The sequence below is a fragment of the Mycteria americana genome, chromosome 5 (assembly GCF_035582795.1).
Source record: "Mycteria americana isolate JAX WOST 10 ecotype Jacksonville Zoo and Gardens chromosome 5, USCA_MyAme_1.0, whole genome shotgun sequence".
NCBI lineage: Eukaryota > Metazoa > Chordata > Aves > Ciconiiformes > Ciconiidae > Mycteria > Mycteria americana.
Genome location: NC_134369.1, coordinates 61,459,628 through 61,479,889, shown reverse-complemented (window position 1 = coordinate 61,479,889; position 20,262 = coordinate 61,459,628). Strand labels below are relative to the sequence as shown.

Genomic DNA, 20,262 nt, shown 5'->3' with positions numbered 1-20,262 from the left:
TTAAAAAAACCAGTCATTAAATTCTACATTCTTTACAGTTTGAGAATACAAACTTGTGTATAGGGGAATTAGCAACGTTAGTCAAATGTACTTTCAAAAATATTTAACTAGGTAATAATCTTATTATATGGGTGTGTGTGTTTATTTAATTAGGTTCTAAAATAAACTCATTGCTACTAATACTTTTTTACCAAATTTAAAAAAAACCCACAGGATTCTACAGTCTAACCATTCTTTCATTAAATGTCTGTTGTTTATAATATCACTTTTCTAAGTAATTTGCTACTCAAAAGAAATAAGTTAAGGAGATACTTTGAGAAATATGCTGTGCAGTGTCTCAGGCTGTTTTCTTGCCAAATAAATGTTTTTAGCACCTTACAGTCTGTTCTTTAAAGGTATCAAAGAGAGTGAGCTACTAAGCCAAATTCCCCTCAGGATTTGAGAATGTGACTCTGTAATCTTGTGTAAAGAGGCATTAACAATATTAGTCACAGTACTCTGCTTTTTCCATATTCCTGACCAGTCCCTGATGTAGCCATCCTTGCACAAGCAGGAGTCTCATTAGCATTAACAGGTTTATCAAATCATTCTAAAAAATTACTGAGATTTGTAGAACAGTGCTCCTGTTACTTATAGAAACAGCATAATTTACTTTTATTTACTAATGCATGTAAGCATTGTAAAAAAAATAAAACAAACATTGGAATTGTGAATCAGCAATGTTTTATAGCACGGGATGCCTGGGTAGGGACCAAGGGGGTGATTTTAGGCATCTGGGCTTTACTACTGTAAATAATCAAGTTTATTTATAAGCGCTTCCTGTGTAAGAATTGTATCATAAAGCCATTGAAATGATGATTCACAACACTTAATGATAATGGACTGGTTTTCTTGGCAAAGGAGCAGCAGGGAAATACTTAAAACTTTCAGATTCTAAATTCACTTTTACATCAGCCCTTGCAGCATTACAAAAAGGGGACCACTCAAACTCCTTACCCTAGTTATGATCCACATGAGGCAGTCCACCAGCTGGAATTGTTGTCCCAGTTACTAACTTAGACTGCAGGAATTGGTTGTACTGGATTCCAGCCAGCTGGGAGTGATTTTTGTGATCAGGGAATTCTACCTAGAGAGAGGTATCCAGTCTTTTTTTGATGTTCAAGCAATGTCGTGAGAACAAACTAGACCACAAAACGTGACCCCAAAAATGTATTAGAGTAGCTGACTCACTAAAGGAGGTGTTTAATAAAACGCCTGCTCCATTCAGTTTTATCATCAGAAGAAAAACACCTGAATAAGGAATCCAAGATCTGGTCCTTACTGTGCTTTCTTTACCCTTTCATTCCTTGTTTTGTTACCTTTGTGAATTTTGAGTACATACAACAAGTCGGCAAATGAAGAATCAGATGCTTTTTAAACTATTAGTTACAACATCCACTTTTCTTCTGTGGATGTTGATATCTTAACTTCCCTTAATATTTCTTTGACTGCTTAAAATTTTTCTTAATTTGTTTCAATCAGTTTAATATAATTTGGAGATCATGTAACTGCACAGGGTTTCTTTTTTCCTCAACTGTCTCTTTGTTGCTTGAATTCTTTACTGATTTCAGTGAAACACAAAAATTTATTTCATGTCACAAAAAGAATTCTGAAAACTGAGTGGTATCAATGATGGAGGCTCTATAGATTAAAGAATATCTGCATTTAAAATGTAACAACCTAATACCTTATGTATTCTGTGTATGTGTGCCTATGACTTATGTAACACTATGGGTTTTGTTCCAGATTTAAGTATTTTTATTTTCTTGTGATTGCTTTGGGCCAAATTTTTTTGTGTTTGGCTGTGAAAATAGTCTCTTTTTTGGAAACTGATTATATTAAAATGCTATAAAACTAGTGACAAATAGGTGACTCATCAATAGTTTTTTTACGTGGTATAGATTAAAAAGTACATTTGCATTAGGGTGAAACAGTTGCATGTTTTGAGATCAGCAATAGTGCAACAATATCAAATTTGAGAAGAGAGTGCTCAGCATTTTTAGGATTCCCATCAATGATTTATTGGAAAGAATGAGTTGTGGAGTATGTTAAATCTTACTAATATAAAAATACATCCTGACATTGATGCATTAATACTAATGAAGCAGTAGATATAGGTTATAGTGTAAATACCAATAGTGGGGGCTGCTGCTAAGCAAGTTCTAGTGCCAAATTTAAAAAAAAAAGATGATTCTAAGAATGGAGTTTTTAAAATGTTCAATGTATACATTAATATGTGGGTAACGTTCTCATTTTCTCACTGAGTATTTGCTAATAAACTATCTCATGAGACTTGTTACATAAGGAGTCTGCAAATTGTTTGCAGTATTTTTGATTTATTTAGTGCCAATCTAGGAATGTGTAAGTACTTAAAAATATTAATAAAGTAAACATCTGGTTATTCTGGTAAGAAATATTTTATCTGTTTTATAGATGACTAAACAGAGCCCCTGAACGGAGATGCGACCAGTCAAACACTACACAGAAGATCTGTAAAAGAAGTTGGGATGTGTTAACCTGAGTGGCAAATAATACAGTAGGTGTGCTCATCTATTTGATAACTGTTTCCTTCCCATAGCTACTAATGGACTTGTGGAAAGACATAAAAACTCAATTCATATGTCATTTACTTGAAAACAAAACACAAAGTGATGATACTTCTGTAGAAGGCAAAAAACCCCCTAAGTTTTAAATAACCAGTGTCTCTCTAAAGGAGGAAGACTTTTTCTTCCTTTTACCTGGCTCCTTGAAGTTAGGAATTTTCTGGTTAACAAGCCAATAATGAAAAACCCTTCTGTACTGCTATTTGCACAATTCAGATTCCAATTGGATAATCCTCCACCCTGACTCCTCTAAAACTTTGTGGGAAATTTATTGATTACTGCTTTCATAACAGAAATTTTAAGGAATTAATAAGCTAAATGTTTACATAGTTAAATGCAGTATGATCGCTAAGAATAAAGTCCAAAACATTGGAACTAATATTTTCAAGCTTAGGTGCTAAAATGTGGTTACTCAACACCTTTATAGTCTCACAAACAATCAAATTGCTGACTATCTTCCAAAAAGTTCGAGTCACTTTTATTTTGGGATCTAAACGTGCATTTAGGAATGCAACTTTCAGGCACTAATGGCTGATTTGCAGTAAATTTTAATAGTTCATTTGATGATCCATAAATGAAGTCCAGAAGACTCATGAATTTTCTAAGTCCTCACCACCACTAAATTTATGGAACTGCTGTACATAAACTATTGTATTTTACTATGATATCTGTGGGCTCCTGGATATAGACGTGCATCCTAAGTGACTGTCAGAACAAGCTCTAAGTGTGTATCATTCCTGTTTCCCCATCAATCTAATGCTGTCATTTGTGTTGAATGGGAACCTAAAAAGATACAGGCAGAAAGTTTTCAGTTTGGACAGTTTTCCAATCTGAACAAAATCAGGGGAGCTGGATGACAAGGGTAAAATCTACTCCACTTTATAGGATCACAAGCCATGAGAATTCACTCCTCTTATGTTTTAAAATACAGATCTCCTTACAGACTACAAGAGAATACTATCTCAGGGAAAAGTTATGACTGTGTTTACTGAAGAATTTTCCAATCTTGCAAATTTTAGTGAAAATTTTATTGTCCTATGTTTCAGAATTACCTTAGTTTCTAAAATTGGTGATATAGAATGCAGAAACTACATTTAGTAACTTGGGGATATAGACCGTATAGCACTTCAAGGAAAGATGACAGTAGGCATCTGTTTTTTGGACAGTATTTTTTGTTGCAGAGGAACATTAATAGTAGAACCATCAAAAAGAGAACTAAGCAAGTGCAAGGGGGCAAATAAGGATAAAGGGCCACATCCTGCAAAGTCCTGAACATGTTTTGAGGCGCTGACTGCCTTTAACTCCTGTTGACTCCTGCATGCAAGGAGGGTGGATTTAAAGAATGTGTGTATGCGCATGTGTGTGGAATCAAAGAACCTTATCTGAACCTGTCTTGGGGTTATAGCCAAGTACTTTAAGTCAAGACGATAGTCAGATGCTTGGGTTATGAAAGGTACTTAATGCAAAAGAAAAAAAAGGGATATAGCTGCCTTGATTTTGATCTTGCTCATGTGATAAAAGTTCCAATACCTTCCGATCCTGCTGGCAGGTCCAAAGACCTTCTCTAATTATATTTATATAAATGTTAATAACTATTTCAGTATTATTAACAATGGCAAGATTTGAACTCATTAAAGGTGGGAAATTGGTGGGATTAATTTGCTCCAGTTTTATTTGCCAAGAGAGCATTTTCCCAGCATTATTCTTTCTCCATATATTTTAACTTTGTAATTGTGGATCAAAGCCTTCTCAGCTTTGGTTGTATTAAGTGAATCTTACTGAAATAGAAACTCAGAAAGGCATTTTCTGCCAAAAAATATAACTGGAGAAGTCACGATTGAGTTCAGCTTATTAACTCTGTTTACTCAGTGTGCCTAAGTCTTTTTGGAATTTAAAAAAAAATAAAACATGGGTATGCTTGGGCAGAGGGACATGATGAATAGTACATTTTTAAAGAAATAGTCCTGGGAAATAGGTTTGAGAAACACTCACAATACAGAACAATAAACAAGACCTCATAAATTTATTGCCTGCAATAATATGTGGCTCTATGAAATGAAAATTATTTAGAATTTGTGAAAAATCAGATCTTCAAAGACTTGCACTTTATGTTCACCTGAATATAAGAATTCCATCTGGTCCTGTATCCTGTCTCTGAAAATTGCTGATATATTTGTGCTTTCAAAAGAAGGTGTAAGAATTTTACAGGAAACTGCTGCGGTTGGTCTTTTCCTGAACTCTAATTGCTAATCTGCTTCAACTTTTAGTAGCTCTTTCCATAAAACAGATACAAATAATTATAATAATTGTGAACATCCACTGTGAATTCCATGTGAATATTTGCATATAAGTTCTTGACCTCATTTAGTTCATGACATTTAGAATGTAAAATCAGCCACATGAAATGAGACCAAAGGTCCCTCTAGCTTAACACTGCCTCTCACTGGCTCTGTGAAAATTTTGTTTGGTGAGCCTTATTATTTGCAGAGTAACAAATAATGGATTATTCTTCTCTGTTAACTGTCTTAATTAGATTAATGACATTAGTCATCTCAACACTGACATTAGTCATCTTTTGCTTTCAGTCCTCTGGGAATTTTTTGAAGTGAAGCATCTTGGCGTGTTTTGTTTCTCTTTTGTGAAGCTGTTCCATACTTCTGTTTATCTTTGATACTCTTTCTATAGTTTCATAGAAGCTATAGTTTTTTAGAAACTAAAATTATAGTTTTATAGGGCCTTTTTTTTTTTCCGAGATGGGATGTCAGAACTGCATACTTTGTAGATGTTGGGAACATGGTAGGTTTAACCTGGTTGAGAGCCTTACCACCAAACTAGGTGCAGAGGTGGAGTTTGATGAAGTTTGGTGCTGCGCAACCTCAGTTTAAACATGGAAAAGATACAGAAGATACAAAAATTTAAATTTATTGATTGATTTATTTATTTTTTAAAAGTATTCTTTACAGGGTACAGAGCTTTCTTAAGCATCTGGGAAGAGGGGTTTTTTGGTTTTGTTGTTCGGAGTGGATGATGTTATTAATAGGCAATATTAGAAGACAGAAGCTGTATTTAGTTCTAAATAAAAATAAAATGCTAATATATTGTCTCAGAATTATTTCTGTCTCTTTCCTGGTAGTTTACGTTGCTTGCCTTTTTGAATCGTGTTGCATATTGAACTGCTATTTTCAAAGAATCATCCGTAATGACTCCAAGACCACCTCTCATTATGATAATAGTTACGAGATCATCTTTTTATATGTTTTTGCCTTATGTATTATGCTGCCTTTATTGATTTTATGCATCCATTATCCATTTTAAGAACATTTGAATGATTATGTTAGGTTAGACCAGAGATTACTCTAGGCCAGTTTCCTGTCTCCAACACTGGCTAAAATAAAATGGTGTTGGAAAAAAAATGTTAGAACAGGGCAATCACATACTGTTACTTTGTCAGAATATTCTCCCCAGCTCCAGCAGTTTTCAGTTCAGGAAATTCCAGAGTCAGAGATATTGTCTTTGTAGTTAATGAATTTTATTTCCTGTTGCTCAGTACGATATAATTCTTCTGCAAATGCTAGCAGTAAGTTTTAGATTTGACCGTCCTGACTAATTTTTATCACCCATAATACTTGTTCCTAGTCTGTCCATATGCTGTTAGGCTTAATTGAAGTAATTAAGCCAATTTGTGTTGATCAAACTTTTAAGTTCTTGTAGACACTCAGTTAGTTGATCATTCTATTTTTTTGGTCAGATCAAATGTAGTTTATGTTTTTTCCAATCCTTTGTTAAATCCCAAACTGTTTAATTTCCTACTTTAGCACATTACTAATTTTTTTCACACAAGGTAGAAAGCACTTATTTGAGGAAGAGATGAATGGAATTTGAGCCATCCTGTGACTGTTTAAGCCAAAGCATGCTGCTCTGAAGCTGTAGAAATTCATGGTTATTCCAAATGTATTCTGTACCAGCTGCAACTATTTAAGTAATTCACTATTTTTTGAGGAGATATGATATGAAGAGGGATAAAAGCTGGAAGAACTGATAAGTGTTTGATTTAAAATCTTTCTGCTTAACCCTTTATTATGTTCACACAGGATTTTTGCAAAAATACTGTCCTTAAGCAAATGGTCTTTGACTAAAGATCTGCCTGAAAATATGACAGTCTCTTGCCTAGTGTTACATGTAGGATTAGATCCTGCATTACTGAAATTAATGAGAGCTTCTGCTTTGACCTTGTTTACAAGGAGCAGGACCTTGGACACCAATGTGCAGCTGGACACATTGAAAGAGAAAAAGTTATCTGGGGTGGGTTTTTGTGTGATCAGGTATAGAGATAAGAACTCTAGGATTATTTGCATTTTCAGCGCTATTTAAGTGCTGAATTCATAATGTGCATTGACATTGCACAGTTTTAAGGGTGGTATTATGTGCAACCAGAAATAAATGTGTGTCATTATTCCTTTGAACAATTTAATATTTTAGGCATGGTATGTTGGTTGTGGCTTACAGAAGGAACAGTTGTGCAGTTTACCTTGTGGGAAGAGGAGTCAGCTGCAGTAATTTAGGCTTTTCTCCTGGTATTTCCCTATTATCCAATAATCTCTTTGATGAGGAACAGTCCCCAGTTTTCTGTTCTCCCCTCTAAGTCTGGCACCTGCCCTAAATCTTTATTTATTTGGAGAAACAGCCCCCCCCCAATGCCTTTCATATTTAGCACTGCTGGTTCCATTTAGTGCCTGATCAACCTTTTTAGAGGCTGTACTGTTTACCTCAAAGGTTATTGTTGCTGAGGACAAAAAGCTGAGTCCTAGATATGCCCTCTGGTCTTAACCAATATCTGTCCCTGAACCACAAGTTCTTGAAATGTGTCCATGTTAGCTATTACGATGGGTTTGCTATGGCCCAGGCGTTCAAGATCCAAAATTTTGTCTTTGCAATATTAGTAGAGGTGTACTATTGTTCGTTTCCTTTCTGCTCAACCTATGGCATATAAGGAAGTTCTCTTGTTGAAAGGGAATGCTTTGCAGATCTTTTGCAATTAATATATTGCCTTTTGCTTCTCCTGTATTGAGGATTTAGTCCAAAGCCTCATTTCAGTTTTGCAGAACATGTGAGGGTTATGTCCTATGATCAAGCCTACATGTGGGATACCTTGGTTTTCTCAGAGACGTGTTTCTCAGGGGGGGGTTTCTCTTTGCTGGTTGTTCAAGATGCAAACACTGTGCAAAAGGGGTGCAGCTAGACTCCGCAGTTTTCTTCTCAAATGAGTTAAGAAGACTTTTGTCTTTTCGTTTTCTCCTGAGCATGCCACCAGAGCCAAAATTTCTTGTGCCATTTGGGTAAGTACATAGGCTAATCATATGGGTGAGGTGTTCATGGTAGCACCAGGGATGTCATATGCCCTAGTGATTTGCTCTGTAAAGTCTATGGGGAAAATGCTGGAAGTTCACACAGTGCTTGTTTCCTACAGCATCAATCTGTTATGCAGCTGTATCGGCTTTGGCAACATCCGCAGAGCACAGTAGGACAGTATCAACATTGGCTCATTCGCTATTGCTTCCTGAATGTTTCTGACTTGGTGGCTCTGCTTCTTGCACCTTTCAGATTATTAAGGCTACACTGGCTACCATCAGCACTATACACATTGTCCTGCCTGCGTGGTTCTGCTTCCTGAAATCTCCTCCTTGATGCTTAAAATCTCTTCAGCTAACCCTGGCAACAGGAGTGTCATCTATTTGCTACTCAGGGATCTAAACCGTTCTGCTAGAAGGGATGGTGAGAAAAAATATTTTTGTCTGATCATTAAAGGAAGAGCTCATGCCAGGGAGTTTAAACTATCAATTTCAGTACCCAGTGGTATGTATGTGTTTCACTCCAAGGGTATCTGCTTCTTGAACCGGCTTACGTGGATCAACCTCCTTTCTCATCAGTCTAAGTGAGCTTGCTTATTTCTCAACATAATTGCAGTGCTGGCTGCTGAACTATTTGGCTTTGTTTTCTAGACGGAGATTCAAACCACTTGACAGGTTTCTTCTCTGCGTTCTTGTGTCCTGATACTTTCTTTTCTCTTTTTAATGGAGGCCAGATGGTCTCTCACACATCACATCACTCCAGACTGTTCTTGATGCAGCAGACATAAGTTCCCATTCTATTGCATTGCCTGTTCAACAGTGGCAATTTTCATAGCTACAGAGCACTGGCCCCTTTAGGACATGCAATACTTGTTGAGAATTTGCTGTCTAATCATTCCTTCATTTTTATTTCCAGAATTAAACTCCACTCCACTGTCTTAAGAATTCTTAGACCAGTTCTGTTTGCCAGGAGTCTTCTGTTGCAAAGGGAACGGTGTTTTACTAATTACTCATATTAGGTGGTCTGTGCCTCCACAGTCTTTGAAGGTGGTAAGCCTTGGCAATGCGTTATTCATTTTAGGTCTCTGATTTATGTTTCTTCCCAGCCAGGGAACATGCAATAGATATAGGATCGCCTATTTTCTATGTTCTGTACTCAGTTTGGGTGGAGTATCTGGCTACTGAAGGTGATTATTGAAATAACTAGCGAGCTAGGCATTCTGGCTTGGACGTGTCTAGCAATCCAAGTACTTGAAAGAAGAAGTCAACCAGTATTTCAGAATGAATAAACTGCCTTTTTTCAGAGTTAATTAATTATTGAAAGAGATAGATGGTAGTGCCTAATGGTAATATTCTACATGGCTGCATTACCATTAATGCTTAGAAAACACTTAGTTCTTCAGGGCACGCAGTGTTCTTGTCTTTTAAACACAACGGAATCTCTGTATAATGTCTCTGGTCTAGGCAGTGCTAAGACGCGTACGTAAGTTCCCCATCTAAGCCTCTGCAACTTTGCTGCACAGCCACTGATTGCATTTTAATTTTACCATAAACTCAGGCTTTATGCAAACTTTAAAGTAACTAGTTTTGATATTTTCTGGAGATCTAAACATTGTAAGGGTAGTTTTTCCAGACAATCTTTGTTTATGGAACACTGCAACTCTGGTCTTGATCATGAGTATTTAGCTGGGATTTAGTAAGGTGTCACTATGAATTACAGAAGAAGCTTCTATACAAAACTTTCCTAGAAGTATAATCCTCAGAAGAATTAACGATTCCAGACTACTTTGCTGAATAAATTTTAGTATGTGTGGCTTGTAAACAAAAAACCACAATAATTGCATGTTTGGGTGCCTTATATTTTTCTTTTACTGAATTACAGAATAGCAGTATCTCTTCATTACTAGACAAGTCTATGACTTGTAGTGATAAACAATTCATCTATTCCAGAATATTTATCGTACCATTGTCTTTTAAAGATAAACATTGCTCCAAGAGGGAAACAGGGTATATAATGAAAGGTGATTGTTTAATGACTGATTGGGAACGTGAAATTCTAAGAGGCAGTAAAGCCTTCAGGACATATTGATACTCAGTTTAAAACTGTGGAATGAAAATCAAAATGATTAATTTTAAGAATTAGATCATGAGCCGACGGAGCTGGAAGTATCAGATTGCTAACAGATAAGTATCTTCACATTGGAAAAATACATCAATATTCACCTCAGTATTTTCTGGAAAAAAGTTTTGGCTTTTCTTTATTCACTCAAGGCTTTCTGAATACTTTTCTGTATATAATTTCTATTGTTTAGACTTTTGGTATAAAAATAATCCAAAATTCATTGATGGAGTTTTGTTTTCAAAGTCTGCTTATCCCTAGGAAAACCAAAAAGCTTTATTTGCTATCTAGCTTCAATTAAATTAGCTAGAAGGGTTTTTTTTCATTGGAAATGTTACTCCATTTCCATTCCAACTGCAGGCTAACATCCATGCTTTGGGGTAAATAGCAATGAGCCTTCTCACAGTTTCTCAGAAGCTCTTTAAATAAACAATAATTGAGTATGATAGGCAGCAACACCATTACAGCCTGCTGATGTCAGACGTTCTTTCTTTTTTTTTAAGAGACATTCAGTCTCTACTTCGTGGATCAATAACTCTTCTCCAGATAATGTTTAACAATCACTACAATCTTTGTCTATTAATGTCATAGTATGAAATTCTATGAGAAGGAGCTATAGGAAGTGACATTAGGATTTGCACAGTGTGTTGGTAAGTGAGTAGCTAATAGTGCTAGGATTCTGTCTCCGGTATTGCAGACTGGAAAAAAGCCTGTAGCTTAGGAGACATCGTCTGTGTCAATGAAGAGGTAGACCTTGAGCTGCAACTGGGACATATCATGGGGCTGCCAAAGGGAAAGGGAAGAAAGTTCTGTTTAAGTTCTCTGATAGTAAGAGAGTGCTCTGAGTTGGTCCAAGTCCCAGGTATGCTAACTGGTAATGGCCCCAGTGGGCTGATCCAACAGCCACTGGAAAATCTCATTTTGTGCCTTTTGGTTGTGCCCAGTGCCTCATTAGTGGTGGATAAATGAGACAGAGGGCACTATGCTGGGGTTGCACCACAGGAAAAAAACTCCTCACTGCATTTTTCTTAGAGAACTGCAGGTGTCACTAAAAATCACAAAGACAAATCCATTCTCTGGAAGCCAGGACACTGGGGAAATCTGGGGAAGTGGTGAAAAAGATGAATCCTTTTCCAGTTGCGGAGTGTGATAAGCCAACGTAACAGAAGACAGGGTATTTTTTTTTTTTTGGTGTTAGATCTGTCTCAGTGCTTCATGCATGATGTCCTTAAAAAGTGCTAATTGTGGCTATAATTGGAGTTAGTAAGTTTTCCAAGTAGTCATTATGGTAAGAACAGTCTAAGAGGTTCAATTTCCATCTGTTACCAGATCCATGGCTTGAATAGCAAACTAATTTTTTTTTCTTAAAATTGGCTTTGTTTCTTGTATTACACTTGTTTGTCACTGTGATCAGTATGTGGACGATAAATACATGTCGCTGTAAAATATTTTTAAAAATTATTTTTAAATGCTTCTTCCTGAATATTTGTAGGACTTCTAATGGTCACCATTTCTGGTTCTTTCTCTAGATTCTCTAGTGGTGAATGTTGCTTATTTAAGTGTTTTCTTTCCATAACTCCTTCAGCTTGACTTTGCTTATTATTTAGTGGCTCCTGCTTTCTTAGGTCATCTCATAGGACATAAGGATATATCTACTTAGTGAAAAGATACAGAAAATATCTTGATAAGCATGTTTTAATTGATATGATACCAAACACTGTGGAGAATGTAAGACAGTCTTGCAATAGTTCTCCATTCGCTCTGCATCTTTTAGTTTTCTACCTTTCAATTTTGGTGTGAAGTAATGTGTTAAGTATCATCCTTGCCTGGGAGACGAAAAGTCTGGGAGTATTTGCAGTCAATGATCTGTCACGGTGTCAAACAGTGTATCAAGAATTTAATAAGACAATTACCTATGGACCATATTTTTTCTAAAACAATGGAAAATTATTGCTGCTAGCTCTAACACTTTTAACAACCAAAAATAATCTTCCCACCTTTCCACCAGAAAGGGATATCAAAGAAATCATTAAATACCTACTTAGGAGGAAAAAAGCAGGCAGGAAATAGAGAAAGAGATGGACACGCAGACAGATAGCAGCAGGCTGAATCTGAAAGGTCAGTGTGTCTCTCCTGCTATACAATGTAGTACAGAATCGCAGAATCACAGAATTGTATAGGTTGGAAAAGACTTTTAAGATCATCGAGTCCAACCGTAAACCTAACACTACCAAGACCATCACTACACCATGTCCCTAAGCACCTCATCCAAATGTCCTTTAAATACCTCCAGGGATGGCAACTCAACCACTTCCCTGGGCAGCCTGTTCCAATGCTTGATAACCCTTTCAGTGAAGTAAAATTTCCCAATATCCAGTCTAAACCTCCCCTGGCGCAACTTGAGGCCATTTCCTCTTGTCCTATCACTTGTTACCTGGGAGAAGAGACCGACCCCCACCTCTCTACAACCTCCTTTCAGGCAGTTGTAGAGAGCAATAAGGTCTCCCCTCAGCCTCCTTTTCTCCAGGCTAAACAACCCCAGTTCCCTCAGTCCCTCCTCATAAGACTTCTGCTCCAGACCCTTCACCAGCTTCGTTGCCCTTCTCTGGACACGCTCCAGCACCTCAATGTCTCTCTTGTAGTGGGGGGCCCAAAACCGAACACAGTATTCGAGGTGCGGCCTCACCAGTGCCGAGTACAGGGCACAATCACTTCCCTAGTCCTGCTGGCCACGCTATTTTTGATACAAGCCAGGATGCCATTGGCTTTCTTGGCCACCTGGGCACACTGCTGGCTCATATTCAGGCGGCTGTCAACCAACACCCCCAGGTCCTTCTCTGCCTGGCAGCTTTCCAGCCACTCTTCCCCAAGCCTGTAGCGTTGCATGGGGTTGCTGTGGCCCAAGTGCAGGACCTTGCACTTGGCCTTGTTAAACCTCATAAAACTGACCTCAGCCCATCGATCCAGCCTGTCCAGGTCCCTCTGCAGAGCCTGCCTACTCTCAAGCAGATCAACACTCCCACACAACTTGGTGTCATCTGCAAACTTACTGAGGGTGCACTCAATCCCTTCGTCCAGATCATTGATAAAGATATTAAACAGAACTGGCCCCAACACCGAGCCCTGGGGAACACCGCTTGTGACCGGCCGCCAACTGGAGTAAACTCCATTCACCACCACTCTTTGGGCCTGGCCATCCAGCCAGTTCTTAACCCAGTGAAGAGTACGCCTGTCCAAGCCATGAGCAGCCAGTTTCTCCAGGAGAATGCTGTGGGAAACCGTGTCAAAGGCTTTACTGAAGTCTAGGTAGACAACATCCACAGCCTTTCCCTCATCTAGTAGGCAGGTCACCTTGTCGTAGAAGGAGATCAGGTTGGTCAAGCAGGACCTGCCTTTCCTGAACCCATGCTGGCTGGGCTTGATCCCTTGGTTATTCTCTACATGGCGTGTGATAGCACGCAGGATGATCTGCTCCATCAGCTTCCCCGGCACTGAGGTCGGGCTGACAGGCCTGTAGTTGCCCGGGTCCTCCTTCCAGCCCTTCTTGTAGATGGGCATCACATTCGCTAATCTCCAGTCAGCAGGGACTTCCCCAGTTAGCCATGACTGCTGGTAAATGATGGAAAGGGGCTTGGTGAGCACTTCTGCCGGTTCCTTCAGCACTCTCGGATCTCATCAGGCCCCATAGACTTGTGAGTGTCTAAGTGGTGCAGCAGGTCACTCACCATTTCCCCCTGGATTATGGGGGCTCCATTCTGGTCCCCGTCCCTATCTTCCAACTCCAGGGGCTGGGTACCCAGAGAACAATTGGCCCTGCTATTAAAGACTGAGGCAAAGAAGGCATTAAGTACCTCAGCCTTTTCCTCATCCTTGGTCACTGTGTTCCCTCCCCCATCTGCTAGGGGCTGGAGATTCTCCTTAGCTCTTTAGCTTTAGTACAGTCTTGTTGGGCTAGGGACTGTTGACTTCTGCCTCTGAATGGCCCTTAAATGGTGGATTATTTTAGAAAAGCTGTCTTTCCAGCATCAAACTACTGCTGGTTGCCTCAACTTCCAATTTCGGAACAAGTATAATTTGCACGCAGTGATGTGACTGCCATATCCACTTCCAGAGTTGGAGGAAACACTGATCGTTTATGCATATGCAGAAGCAGTGCGAGGGCTAACTTCGAAACTGATTTGAGGAAGCTGTGTGATGACCATAGTGGAAAGTGCAATTACTTTTGTCAAACATCCATGGCAAATATGAATTACCATCCTGTGAAATGTGTTAAAAAGTGTTTCGCAGAATTTATTACTTTGCTGTTTTATATCCTGCTGTTGGCCCAGCAGGTACAAGGGGTTAATTCCAGAAATATTTCATAACTCTGCCTTGCTGACACTTTCTCATCCATCAGTGGTCTCTGGTAGCCTCTTCTTGCAGAGTCTATCCTAGGTAGTCCAGTAATGCATTTGAAAGTTTAATCCCATAGTTGAGTTCAGCTTCCATGGGAAACAGGATTGATAACAGAAAGTGCACTTTTCCAATTGAATTTCCATTTTTACAAAGTTCTCTGTACCTTGTTTAAACATCTTCAGCACATCTGAAGGACTAATACTTACTAATTTTTTAATTTTTTTTTTAAAATACTTCAATTTTCTCCAATCACTTGTATTGTTCCAAAGCAATAAATAAAGTATCATGTACATCTGTCCGTCTTTTTCTACCAGAAAAAGCTCTACGCAGAGCTTTCCCACTTTCATTTTTCACTTCGTCTTTATTGGCTGAAAATCAAACGCCTTCTTGTTTACTTTGGCAGGCTGTTGAAGGTTATGACTGAGCCTCTCCATTTTCTTTCTTTGTTATATTTACAGTGGTGATCAGAAACATGAGGCTTCCTTTATGTGTTTCTTTGCTGAGAATTCCTATCAAACAACACTGCAGACATAACTGTTCTTGGCACTTACTGCCAAAATTTCATTAGCTGATGCCTGTGTCATATTATCACTTATTCATTTCAGTCTCCTCTTAAAATAGGGTTGTATTGTGCCTTTAACCACATTTTCATTACCTGTCTGACACCTTTCTCTCAGCTAAACATCTTTTGAAGATGAGTTGAACACAATATTCAAAGATTCAATGCACCATCAGTAACCTTTACACAGTTTATATTGTTTTCCAGTTTTTTTCTCTGCTGTACTAGATTCTCAGTTTGATGACCTTCTGGGTAAGTTGTGAGACTCATTTGTTTTCTAAAAGATATGAGTGGGTTTTGCATCACACTAACTACAACATAATTTATATTTCTCAGATTCAATATTTGGGTTTTGGGTTTTGCACTGTCATAATAAAGAAACTGAACTGTGAGGGCTTTCTGTTATATCGTTCATTTCACTATTTGGTTCTTTAAGATTATCACACTGTTGGGTTTCTAGCACAGCAAAGGAATGATCAGATTTCATATAGGTAGATTTGATGAAAATATTATGACATGAGAAATATTATATATCATAGTCTAAAAATCTTTTAAAGATTAAGTAAAAAAATTCAATAAAACACAAATGGGTTCCTTGTACATGAATGTTTTTAATTGGTTGACAACTACATTTTGTTCTGTTCATGTAATAGTGTCTGCAAGTACCAGGTTGTTTAAGAATTTATTGTGCTGCTTGAAATATTGGAAGACGTTATGTATGTGCTCATATTCATATGTGTAATATGCATAAATACTTGTTACATTATCATGTTATGTGAGAAATATCTATGCTTATAATATATATAAGTAATTGAGACAAATTAAGATTTTACAATTACCTCTCTGGATTAAATGTACCACTGTACGTAGTAATACTAGCTAAGTTACCTTTTACAAACCTGAATGGGTGGTGAGAGGACTTTTATTGCATGTGCATCAAAAATTTTGCTGGCAACTCCCCCCATCCCCATCCAGCACCACAAGAATGTCTTGTTGCCTTAAGGAAATACAAAGGAACAAGTGATGGAGAAAGTCACTAAATACCAAAATGAGAAAACCCACAAAATTTAAAAAGATGAAAAATAAAAAATTAACAATTTCATAATAAACTGAAAATCAGATGGAAGTCAAACCAAAGAAAGTAATAAAACAGACATGAAAACATACAGAATAATATATGCCTGTGCACGAAGATATATTCAAAAGCAGAAATAACATAATTAGTGATCAAAACTTGTAGATTTCTGCCACAAACTCATATCTCTGTGGAATTTTGGCCATCTTCCTATGAGAAGGCAAGGCTTTTAGAAAGCGTGGAATTCTCACAGATGAAAAGAGACTTTAATGTTGGCACACAGATGCTCCATTGGCTTCTTAAGTTGTTGATCTAGAAACATTTCTTATTCCAGTAAAAGAATATATGGTAGAGCTGCAGGCTGTGGAGCATCTCCACTTCCTCCTGCAAGAGAGAAGGCTTCAGGAGTCTGAGTTTTCTTGGGAATGCAGAGCCATAGGAGAGGGTTCTTCTCCTTGAGCCTGCCAGGGAGAGGAAGAAGAAAATGGTCAATTGGTCCGAAGTTCAGTGCCATCAGTTTAGTACAGGGGGTGGCAAGGCTGTTTTCTTCATATTGCATTTGAGTTATGAAAAGCAGAGCCTTGGTTCTATTCCTGAATATATTTTTTTGTGTCTTTAAGTAATCTTAAAGAGATACAGAATTTGTGAGTACTTTTTGTAAGTGCTAAGCACGTTGCCTTGCCCACATTCTGCTTTGCTGGCTAGCTTTATTTTGTGCCCTATTGCTATTAAACAGTTCCGAGTGTCATCCCAGGAATGGTTGCACTTCATTGAGATAAGGTGAGCTTTGAATATAAAGTCCTGTCCTGAGATATATTATGTGCCTGCAAATCCTATTGACCTCACTGGAAATTTGGAATCCTGTGTAGGAGAAGGTTGGAGGACAGCAAGTTCATTTTTACAAACTTATTGCCATGTTTTCCTTTGAGATTGACTCCTGAACTACCCTACCACACAGTTCATTGTCTAGAATTTTCCTTAGCAGTCCTGTCTTAGCTTATCCCAAAGCCAACATCTGTGTTCTTCCTTTAAATCCTCATTTGAGGGAAACTGGCTCACTTGGCAGGCAGAGTTACTGGGACAAATATAACTGGACCTCAATGGGCAGATGTAGGCTGACATTTTTGCTACTGTTTGTTGTTTGGTGGAAGGTAATCTCTTGCAAGGCCAGGTTGGGTGTTGGTTAGATTATAAAGCTTATATACAGTGGAAAACTGTAGAAATACATGAAGCTGGAAAAATGAAGGATCCATCATGGTTTTGCATCTGTGATTTTCCATTGGTTTGGGACATAACCATTTGATTTTGGCGTTGTACCCGTGTTCGTGTCAATAAATAAGATAGCTAAACCTCCAGGGAATTACTGTCTCTTAATCAAGCCCATCATTAAAGTGTGTACACAGAAATGGGCCTAGAGACCGGAGTTCCTGCCAAAACCCCAGAAGCCAAAAAAGAACATCAAGATTTTAAAAAACATTCCTGTAAGACATTTACCAAATGTTTATGCAATTCTTACTCCATCTCTTCCACTGCTGCTTTCTGTTGATTGAGAGCATAAGGTGCTGTCTTTCCTGTAAGTCAAGAGAAGCTTCTGGAGAAGCAGATAGGAACAATGCCTTTTTTCACCTTGATTTCATTATAATCTTAATTTTCATCAAAGGATTCTCTTGGGTGCCCCTCTGGGCTTCAGCAGTCTGCAGAGCCCTGATTAAGCAAGGCTCCCATTTGTTTTTAATAGTCTCAAATTTCACTCTGTGAGTGCCACAGCATGTTTGATGGGCCTGTGGACATTAAGATTTTAAATCTTTGTCTGAAATGTGTTTATGAGATGCACATAGAATGTGCATATTTATGTAAATATTTAATGTATGTATAAACTTATTTTATCTTGTTGCATTTACTTGTTGCTAAGAACTGTTCAGCCTAATTTGTATATATATTGTAAGAATACATGCAAACAAATGCATGGTATTAGTGGTATTAGCACAAACCTAATGGGAGCATCCACTTCAAGGTCTAGATCTGCCAGGTATTTCCTATCACATGGTCATTATGTTTCAAACAGAGTGCACATGTATTACATGCACATACAAATATACTGTCAGCTGCGAGGTTCTCACATTGAAAATCAGACCTTGAATCTTACCTTTTTTGTATTTCCAGGTTTTCTCCACTTCCCTCAGTAGTGTGAATAAACTTTGAAATTAAATTGTTGTCTTTGAAATTAAATAAATTGCAGAAAATAGTAATTAGGTATGAATCTTCTTTTTAACTCTTGTAAGAAATTTGAACCTGTAATTAGCAGTGGCGAGGGCAAAAAAGAATAGCTCAAGAGTTAAACTGACCTGAAGTGCATTCTTTTTACTGACTTGTGTATCTTTCCCGAATGAAAAAAACAAACAAACAAAGCTCAACAAACAATCCACACAATTGGTGCACAGATGGTACAGACCAGAACCAGATTCCTCTGCAGAACTGCAAAGCTTTCATCCCATGCAGTTTCTACACTGATACAGATTTTACCCATCCATCTGAGCTGTTAAGTTTTTGTGCACTGAGTGTGAGACTCATAGATTTGGCTCCTGCATCGATGCACCCCCACAGATAGGGGTATGTCTTACATACTTTCCTAGCACAGTGCCAGAATCTTTCTCCTCCTCCATGACCTGATATACCAGCTGCAGGTGGTTGGCAGCTCCTCTCGGCCCCTGCCTCCCGGTGCGCTGGTCTGTCGAGTGGGACAGTCTGCTGGGCTACATGTCCACCAGTCCTTACCGAGGTGTTGGGCTCCAGGGAACCTGCTTGCTGGCACATTTCCTGGCTGTAGCACAGAAATGCTGGCCTCTTCCCCACCATAAGCCCCAGCACCCAGATATGCCTCCTGCACAGGACCAGTCCACGATTTTGTCTTATTCATTGAAAAAGAAGAAATGTGAGAGGACTGAGCCATTTGTAAATTAAGTTATGCAAAGCTACAGTCAATTTTGTTTGCCAAAGCTTGATGATTTGAAAAATTTGTTCGCATATTTCTTCCAGTCTGTATCAAATATTCTGGAAAGTCATCTGCTTCTTCAAACATCTTTTTGGTCCTCTATTGTATCTGGATAAATGAGTCTGAGGACTCCTGTTTCAGTGGACTTGTGAGATATTGTTACTTCTAATTTATCGAATTGTCATTATTTTTCAGACACCGAAAATAAATATTTCATTTGTTGTTTCATAGCTGATTCCACTGGTGTGGCTTGTTAAATTTTTGCTTATTTCAGGTCTGGCTCAGTCATATTTCATCAGGCAAAGCTGCCACCAAAGCTTGATGGGAGATTTGTCCAAGTAAAGGCTCTAGGATTTGACATGTATTATTTTGCTGTGTCTTTGTGCTGTTACTGTCTTTCATTTGAATTGGAACATAGATAATTATATTCTAGATTTAAAACAACAACTTTGTTTTTTTATAAATAAAATATTTGTTTTACTATCCAGAGCCTGGAAACACCTTCAAAGAGGTGATTTTAGTATCTTATAATTTTCTGTACACCATAAATGGTTACTTGGAATGTGCTTCTAGTTGTCTGCCCTAAAAGGAAAAAAATACTGACCAAAAGAATTTAAAGTGCTTAAGAGTTTTAACCACAAAGGATACACAGAGAGGCTAGAATGGCTCATGGTGCTGAGCCTGTCAGATTCTTAAAATACCAACAATTTGGTGGTCTATAATCCTGTCACTCTTTTCATGTATCTGAAAAAAAATGCTTAACATCCTTGTTAATTGAAACTAGAGCTTTCAGGCAAGATATTTGATTTTTCCAATATCAATGTTATAAAATAAAGGAGGATTTAGAGTAAGAGCATAGGGGTCTACAAAACCTGCTGAAACTTTATAAAAAGATTTTGCAAAGCAGTCTACTCAGAAATGTTCTCTTGTGTATCATGTTATCCACAATTTCTCTTTTCCCATTTGTATTATTGAGGAATTTTCTTTACAAGCTTCATGTTTTAAAACCCGTGCTCCTTTTTCTTCCTACCCATGTGAATTAATCCTTTATTTGTGACTTCATTCCATTGACATTTTTATGATGTCATAAAAGATCAGATCCAGAGAAAACCTAAGAATTGGTCAGTAGAAA

At 37.9% G+C, this 20,262-nt stretch overlaps 1 long non-coding RNA gene across 4 annotated transcripts in view; it reads left to right on the top strand.

The window, feature by feature from the left end:
* Window positions 1–20,262, top strand: part of LOC142410665 (uncharacterized) — a 50,942-nt gene that overhangs the window by 20,799 nt on the left and 9,881 nt on the right. For 2 of the 4 annotated variants that reach the window (XR_012775999.1, XR_012775997.1), the window contains exon 2: window positions 2,473–2,575. This is a non-coding gene — a long non-coding RNA (uncharacterized LOC142410665). Of the gene's footprint in view, window positions 1–2,472; window positions 2,580–20,262 lie in introns of all 4 variants that reach the window. The other 2 variants (XR_012775998.1, XR_012775996.1) reach the window with 1 other exon arrangement.